A 9,068-nucleotide genomic window follows, 5' to 3' on the forward strand; every position below is an offset into this window, starting at 1 on the left:
AAATAGCTACTGCTCATGTCACACAGCACTCTGATCTTCTGAATGAAAATCATGGCACAGATAGATAAACCAGTTGTTTTTTTCACCCCCACTCCCCTACAAATTACATATACCAGCTCCAAGATCGCACTACATTTGTGAAAAGGGTAACCTTACCAATCCTGACTGTACTGTGATCCCCATTCATAAGCATTAAAACAGTGCATTTTTGTGTCTAACTGATTTCCTTAAATGCAGCAGCTGGATTTTCTGACTGCCCCATGAGCTCCATTCAGACGGGCAGAGTGCTGTGTGACATGCACAGAAGCTGTTTTCATTGTTATTAATTCCAGCATAGGTTCATAGGTTCATAGGTAGATACTAGGCTATTGGCCCTAAGGCATATATAAGCATAGCCAAAAAGGTACCCTGGGTTTCGCCACCCAAGAAAATTATTATCATGTGCCCCTGCATTATAAATGGTCATTCTTTTCAACTTTCAGTCTTCTTGTCGCATCCATTTAAATCTCAATATTATGTTGATTTGATCAACTGAAGTAGGGCAATTTTGGTAATATCCCCCTACCTATTTCCTTGTTTGCACCCAAAAGCCATTAATGTTACTTCTCCTGTCCATCTCCTTTAGGGTTTTCTGAGCCCCCTCCCCACAATTACAATTTAAAGTAAGGAAATAAACAAAAGCATTATAACAATAGTTAGCACTGCTGTTTCACTTTTATAGTTTGATTCCCATGTGGAGCAAAATATGTGCATTAGCTGCACCTGGGATTCAGAAAGGAATACTGCGAGTCAGAATCCTTACCTACAACAGTTTTCCCTTCATGGTAACTTTTCTAATTCATACGCTGTCCTATTGCGGAAGTTTCCTATTAATGTGAGTATCAGTGTGGAGGGCAGTAATGACGTAATCTGAGGGAGCAGCTAATTATTATTAATTAGCTGTGTGCTCTTCCATGGAATTGCCTGGGATTCAGAGAATCACTCAGCTGTGTCAGCTTCCATGGGTGGACAAAAATGTAACACTGTTAAAAGATGTCAACTAGCAAACACCAATAGACGTCCACAAACCAGAAAATGTGTTAAAACACCAAAAAAACAGGCAACGGATGACCAAACCTCCTGGGGTTTAAATATCCAAAGGTAGTTGAAAACAGTCAGTCGGAACTTCGACTTGTAAACTAAGCCAGCACACGGAAGCCAAAATAAAACCAAAGTACGTGTATTAATATCCAAAAGTGGTTAAAAACAATTAGTTGCAGTTTCAACTTATAAAATAAACAAAACCAAGTACGTGTAAAGCGCTTTTCGTTCGGGTTGTACCCAAACTTCTTCAGACAACCTATGCATATCACAATTTGATTTAAGTAGTTCTTTCTTTAACTACAACCAAATCAGAAAGAGGCTCATATCAACCTATTTCGTAGCACCCAATTTTAAAGAGAAAGGTGCTACAAATTCAGCAAGTTGCATGCTACATATTTAATTTCCATAAGTGGCTAGTACCTACATTCTTATTCATTAATACAAGACCATTTAGTTGCTCAACAGATGTTACTCAACGTTTTTTGACCAAAATACAAGGTTCATTCCAATACTTAACCCTCGTGTCAAATTAATCATGTCGTGTACAAGGGGTTAATTTGTAAAAACTATGACAACTCAAACCACCTACCTAAAAATCATTTCGATAAGAAGTTTAAATAATAACCACTGAAAAACAAATTCTACCTCTAGATACCCCACTTATTAACTTTATTTTCTCACTAAAATAAAATAAAATAAAATGAAATAAAATAAAAATAAAAGTAAACCAAAAAAGATCAAATGAAGTAAAAAGTGGTACCTTTCAAATGCTAAATGTCCCCTAGTACTAACCCTAAATTACATTCCATGTGTTACCTATATAAACCTTTTAATTTCAAAATACATGCAATACTACAAGATTCATTTAACCCAGGTTCTGTGCATGCATTTAACCTAAGTTGCCAGTTAAGTTCATTTCTTTCTAATAATAACTTGAGCAATTTGTCGTTGGCCCCACACCTACCCTTCATGTTCTGATTAACTTGTCATATGGTCCTAAATTTAAAAGAATGACCCTCTTTTAATTCACAATGATGATCCAATGCATTATTTGGGTTCTTCTTACTAATAGCGTAAATGTGTTCGTAAATACGGTCCTTCAGTCTACGGTCGGTCTTTCCAATGTAGAAAGCTGCACAAACCTGGCATTCCACAAGGTAGACCACACCCCTTGTGTTACAGTTGTAGGTACCTTTAATGTAAAAAGTCTCATTCCTAATTTTAAACCTCCAGTCACTCTCAATGTACTTGCATTAATTACAGTGGCCACATTTACGTGTACCCCCCTACCTTTTATTCTCCTTCCTTCCTGGTTCATTTCAAGAAGTTGTTTCAAGTTTGACCCCCTCCTAAAACTGATGCAAGGGTGCTCACCTATTTGGTCAAAAATCTCCTTGTTCAAAGACAAGTAAAACCAACATTTTCTGACCACCCTCTGTATATCTGAGGCTACTGGAGTATAAGTAAAGGTAAAGGCCAGTAAATAGTTGTTCGTGATTTTCCTTTCTTTCACAACCAAACCTTCCCTCCTAGGACTGTGGTCCCCCAGTTTGCCCACCTTCTGGTCAATGCAGTTTGCTCCAGTATGTTCATTGCTCCCGACATTTGTGGTAGGATAACCTAAGATAGGTTTGTACACTCCTGTTAACCTCTTCCTGGTTACCTCCTCAAATATACAATTCAAAAATTTACTTGGGTAACCTCTATGTAAGAACATGTTAAACAAAAGTTTACTTTCTTTCTCAAACTCATCTTCAGTTGTCACCATCCTGGCAGCTCGCACCAGTTGGCCCTTGACCACTGATTTTTTCTGATGCATTGGATGTTCACTAGTGAAATGCAGAAAAGAGTTTGAAAAGGTACTTTTCCTATAAATCCTAGCTGTGTACCCCTTGTCGACCTTGTCCTTACTCAAGTCTATATCCAAAAAATTAATTCTGTTCTCCTGAAAATTTCTGGTAAACCTAAGAAAAGAGGTTGATTGATTGAAAAAATCAACCAGTTCATCTGCCACCTGACTATCACCTTCTAATACTATAAAGATGTCATCCAGAAATCTCTTATAAACCTTAACCACTTTAAAGTGAGGGTTGTTAAAAACAAACCTGGTCTTCCAGTACACCATGACCAGGTTGGCAAAACTTGCCCCCACTGGTGTCCCCATGGCTACCCCTATCCCTTGTAAATAAAGTTTGTTGTTAAATTGAAGGTAGTTCTGTAAAATTATATCCAACAGTTGTTCAACTAACGGGGTCTCATTGTCAGGGGCTCCTTTGGCTCTCATATAGTCTATTACCCATTCTACCCCGATGTTGTGGGGTATACTTGAGTACAGGTCACAGATGTCAACTGTGAGAAAGTTGTTTTCCTCTTGGAACTGTACTAAGTTAATTTCCTCTAAGAAGGACGACGAGTCTTTACAAATTTGTCTTTCACCCTCAATGTACTTCTTCAAGATCACATCAGTTAGTTTAGCACAGGGGTAGGTGATGGATTGTCTTCCATCCACCAATGCTCTAAATGGAGGGTCCACCACACTTTTATGAATTTTAGGTATACCAAACAATTGGGGTGTTCTTGGGGCCAATAGGGTAAGGTAGTTAATCATTTGACTATCGATATGTCCATCAATAAAAAGGTCATTTAAGAACATCCTGATCTTATTATATGCCCCATTCATTTGGTTAATACTTACTTCCTCGTAAGTGTCCTTCTCTAAAAGTGTTGACATCTTCTTAATATAGTCGTCCCTGTACATAACTACTAGACCCCCTCCTTTGTCTGGTTTCATAGACCTGATAGGTAGTTTACAAAATGCTGTCAAAAGTTGTCTCTCGTGGGTTGAGATGTTACTCCCTGTCATATGTCCGTTGTAATTGCGAACCACTGACCTCAACTCATTTTCACATATATGTTCAAATAACCCTATAATGGGGTGTACCGGTGGGTTATAGGTACTAGCCATTCTCAGTTCCTTATTACTGTAAGACGAGTTACCCAATAACACAGTCAAATTCAATTTACGAACAAACAGTTTGAAGTCAATAAGAAGTTCTGCCAAATTACACCTCTCAGTCGGGATAAAGGTAAAACCTTTTGCCAATACCTCCACCAATTCAGGCTCAATTACAAAGTCAGTGTAGTTAAAAATCGTAAAGTCACCCTCTTTGTTCAACAATAGTTTGCACGGAGCAACTTCTAATTCACATTGCTGCGGGTGTTGTACCTCTTTGGTTGTTGGTATTGGGGGTTCGGAGTCCAGTTGCTTACTGGTGCCCCCCTCCTCTTGTAGTTTTTTGATTGTTGTTGTTGTTGATAACCATTTTGGTCATCTCGGTTATCCTGGTTAAAGTTACAGTTGTATTTTGGTCGTGCACCCAAATAATTAGCGCTTCGATTAGGTACCTCCACTTCCCTCAAAGGCATATCCTGATTAATAAAATTGGTACTATTTGTCCCCTCAAAGTTTGTAACTGGATTATTTTTCCCATTTGTTCTTCTATCCAGTGTTTCCCCTTCCCCAACAGTCTGGTTATGTTGGCCTTGAGTCCACCTTCTCCCATTGTAGGGGTATTGGGAAACAGGTGGTTTACGATAGGCATACCCATCCCTGTATGCCTTTATGTCCCTCTGAAGTTTACCAACCTTCACTGCTCTCAATTTCTCCAATTGATGAGCAATGGTAACAAAAGACCTGTTGTAATCATACTGGTACTGGGGAAACAAAGTGTCCAATTTAATGACACCTTCCAGTTCCCTTGTTTCCTCTGTGAGTTCGTCGATCGTAACTTGATAATGTTTTGTCATCACAGATAGAAGCTCCAAGCCCTGTTTGTTAAACAGTTCAACAAGTTCTTTGTGGAACTGTGAGTCCTCAATTAAACCAGTTGGGTAAATACAGTGCCTCAAACCCTTGGGGACAATCTGCTCCTTAATACATTTGTTAAGGTAGTTAAGTTCCAACTGCAATTTTTTGATTTTAAACAGTTTGGAATCAAATTGTCTAAGTTTTTCAACTAGAACCTCCTCACTTTGGCGGTTCCCCTCAACATTTTCCTTAAACTGCCATTCGTCCAAACTTAATTCATTGTTAAGCCAGCAGGAAATGTCAAAGTTAGTGCAAACCTGAGAGTCACGATTAGCCGTTGGCTGGTTGTTCCCTCCTGGATTTAAAACTCGCCAAAACCCTCCTTCTGCCTCTCCTAATTCGGGTCTCTGATCTGCTGGTAGTTGTGAGCGTTATAAAGGCCCCTGACTCAATCCTTCATTAGCTGTATTTGCTTTACATTCGGAACTGTAGTTGGGACCTTGCTCCTGTTGTTTAGTGACCAGATCCACTTTGGCCGTCAACTTGTCCAGTCGCTCGTTCATTAGTTCTAATAGTTGAGTGAGGTTACCCTTTTAAGTGCAATCACTGAGTGTAGAATCATCCATTCTCCCGGTATCGTCGGTGTTTACACAAACCAAATCAGCAAACACCAATAGACGTCCACAAACCAGAAAAAGTGTTAAAACACCAAAAAAACAGGCAACAGATGACCAAACCTCCTGGGGTTTAAATATCCAAAGGTAGTTGAAAACAGTCAGTCGGAACTTCGACTTGTAAACTAAGTCAGCACACGGAAGCCAAAATAAAACCAAAGTACGTGTTTTAATATCCAAAGTGTTTAAAAACAATTAGTTGCAGTTTCAACTTATAAAATAAACAAAACCAAGTACGTGTAAAGTGCTTTTCATTCGGGTTGTACCCGAACTTCTTCAGACAACCTATGCATATCACAGTTTGATTTAAGTAGTTCTTTCTTTAACTACAACCAAATCAGAAAGAGGCTCATATCAACCTATTTCGTAGCACCCAATTTTAAAGAGAAAGGTGCTACAAATTCAGCAAGTTGCATGCTACATATTTAATTTCCATAAGTGGCTAGTACCTACATTCTTATTCATTAATACAAGACCATTTAGTTGCTCAACAGATGTTACTCAACGTTTTTTACATTGGAAAGACCGACCGTAGACTGAAGGACCGTATTTACGAACACATTTACGCTATTAGTAAGAAGAACCCAAATAATGCATTGGCTCGTCATTGTGAATTAAAAGAGGGTCATTCTTTTAAATTTAGGACCATATGACAAGTTAATCAGAACATGAAGGGTAGGTGTGGGGCCAACGACAACTTGCTCAAGTTATTATTAGAAAGAAATGAACTTAACTTGCAACTTAGGTTAAATGCATGCACAGAACCTGGGTTAAATGAATCTTGTAGTATTGCATGTATTTTGAAATTAAGAAGTTTATATAGGTAACACATGGAATGTAATTTAGGGTTAGTACTAGGGGACATTTAGCATTTGAAAGGTACCACTTTTTACTTCATTTGATTTTTTTTGGTTTATTTTTATTTTTATTTTATTTCATTTTATTTTATTTTATTTTAGTGAGAAAATAAAGTTAATAAGTGGGGTATCTAGAGGTAGAATTTGTTTTTCAGTGGTTATTATTTAAACTTCTTATCAAAATGATTTTTAGGTAGGTGGTTTGAGTTGTCATAGTTTTTACAAATTAACCCCTTGTACACGACATGATTAATTTGACACGAGGGTTAAGTATTGGAATGAACCTTGTATTTTGGTCAAAAAACGTTGAGTAACATCTGTTGAGCAACTAAATGGTCTTGTATTAATGAATAAGAATGTAGGTACTAGCCACTTATGGAAATTAAATATGTAGCACGCAACTTGCTGAATTTGTAGCACCTTTCTCTTTAAAATTGGGTGCTACGAAATAGGTTGATATGAGCCTCTTTCTGATTTGGTTGTAGTTAAAGAAAGAACTACTTAAATCAAACTGTGATATGCATAGGTTGTCTGAAGAAGTTTGGGTACAACCCGAACGAAAAGCACTTTATACGTACTTGGTTTTGTTTATTTTATAAGTTGAAACTGCAACTAATTGTTTTTAACCACTTTTGGATATTAATACACGTACTTTAGTTTTATTTTGGCTTCCGTGTGCTGGCTTAGTTTACAAGTCGAAGTTCCGACTGACTGTTTTCAACTACCTTTGGATATTTAAACCCCAGGAGGTTTGGTCATCCGTTGCCTGGTTTTTTGGTGTTTTAACAAAAGATGTCAACAACCCATTAAGTATTATGGAAGAAGTCATGATGCAGTAAGGTCAGCAATCTGCAGGGAAAATCTGGTGGTGGGGAGTGTTAGTGTGGGCATGTCTGAGAAAGTGTGTATGTGTGTGTGTGTGTGTGTGTGTGTGTGTGTGTATGTGTGTGTGTGTGTGTGTGTGTGTGTGTGTGTGTGTGTGTGTGTGTGTGTGTGTGTGTGTGTGTGTGTGTGTGTGTGTGTGTGTGTGTGCACATGCGCGAGTGTGTGTGTGTCAGACCATATGGGTTAATGGCTGAATGTGTTTATAAGACCCATCGACTTGGGGGACTTGTTTGATGTTGGATGGATGCATATGTGTTTCTTTGTGTGTGTGTGTGTGTGTGTGTGTGTGTGTGTGTGTGTGTGTGTGTGTGTGTGTGTGCACATGCGCGAGTGTGTGTGTATCAGACCATATGGGTTAATGGCTGAATGTGTTTATAAGACCCATCGACTTGGGGGACTTGTTTGATGTTGGATGGATGCATATGTGTTTCTTTGTGTGTGTGTGTGTGTGTGTGTGTGTGTGTGTGTGTGTGTGTGTGTGTGTGTGTGTGTGTGTGTGTGTCTGTGTGTGTGTGTGAGTGTGTGCATGTCAGAGCATATGGCGGATGAATGGCTGAATGTGTTTATAAGACAGATTGACTTTGGGGGGGGTGGTTTGATGTTGGATACTCATCTCCCATCTTATTTTGTACTACTGTGTGCATTCATTTATCAGTCACTGTCTCCTGATTTTTTTTTACAATATATTGATCTTGATGGTGAAATTGGTGAATTATGGCACTTGATACTAACATTATCATATTATTTCAGTTTCCACCCCCGCCCCCATCCAACAATAGACATTATGTGATATGTTTCTGATTACAGTAATCAGGACTGCTAGTTTTAGGCTGAATCCTGGACAAGTGTAGTCTGCTTCTGCCTCTGGAAGTCAAATATTAAGCAGTAGTATCCCCAAAATAGAACACAAATCACAGACTGCACACAGCGGCAGAGCTAGCCACTTGATGGTGTAGAAATGAAATTTCAGATCACTGCTGAGAGAACCATGCAGTGCAACCATATGACCCCCCCCCATGCTATCCCAATCTCATAGCTCAAGATTCTGAGGAAAACATGCAAAATCAGGATTAGATTGTAAATATTGGGCTTATATAATATGAAAGTTGTTAGTACAGCAGGTTTTGCATTAACAAGCATTTCTGGAACACTATGAGGTATGAGATTTACATTTGTCATCATTTTGTAGACACTGTAACCTACAACACTTTACCAGTAATCCACATATTTAATGAGGAACAAACCTCAAATATGAGGAGAAAAATTGGGGCTAGTTGAGAATTAAACCCTCTTTATCCATGCACGTGTATAAACACACACACACACACCCACACACACACACACACACACACACACACACACACACACACACACACACACACACACACACACACACACACACACACACACATACACACACACACACACACACACACACACACACACACACACACACACACACACACACACACACACAAACCTGAAAAATCAATTAAAGACACTTGTATGTTATATGACTATACACCTCAGATAGCGATTAAAATCAAGTGAATAAATACATTTGTAAATCATGGCCATGAAATCTATCCTGGCTCTCTGCTGAACCATAGAGTGCACCTTCCTTCTGTCCTATCATGCATCATCAAGGAACAGATGTAAGGACAAAAATCAGGAACACGTTTCAAATATTTATCTAATATAGTTAGAAAGTTGCTAGAATACCAAGCTTTGCATCCACAAGCATTTTCTTAAGTATGTAAG

This window comes from Protopterus annectens, chromosome 2.part1 (genome assembly GCF_019279795.1).
Source record: "Protopterus annectens isolate FY-2018-M chromosome 2.part1, PAN1.0, whole genome shotgun sequence".
NCBI classification, from domain to species: Eukaryota; Metazoa; Chordata; order Ceratodontiformes; family Protopteridae; genus Protopterus; species Protopterus annectens.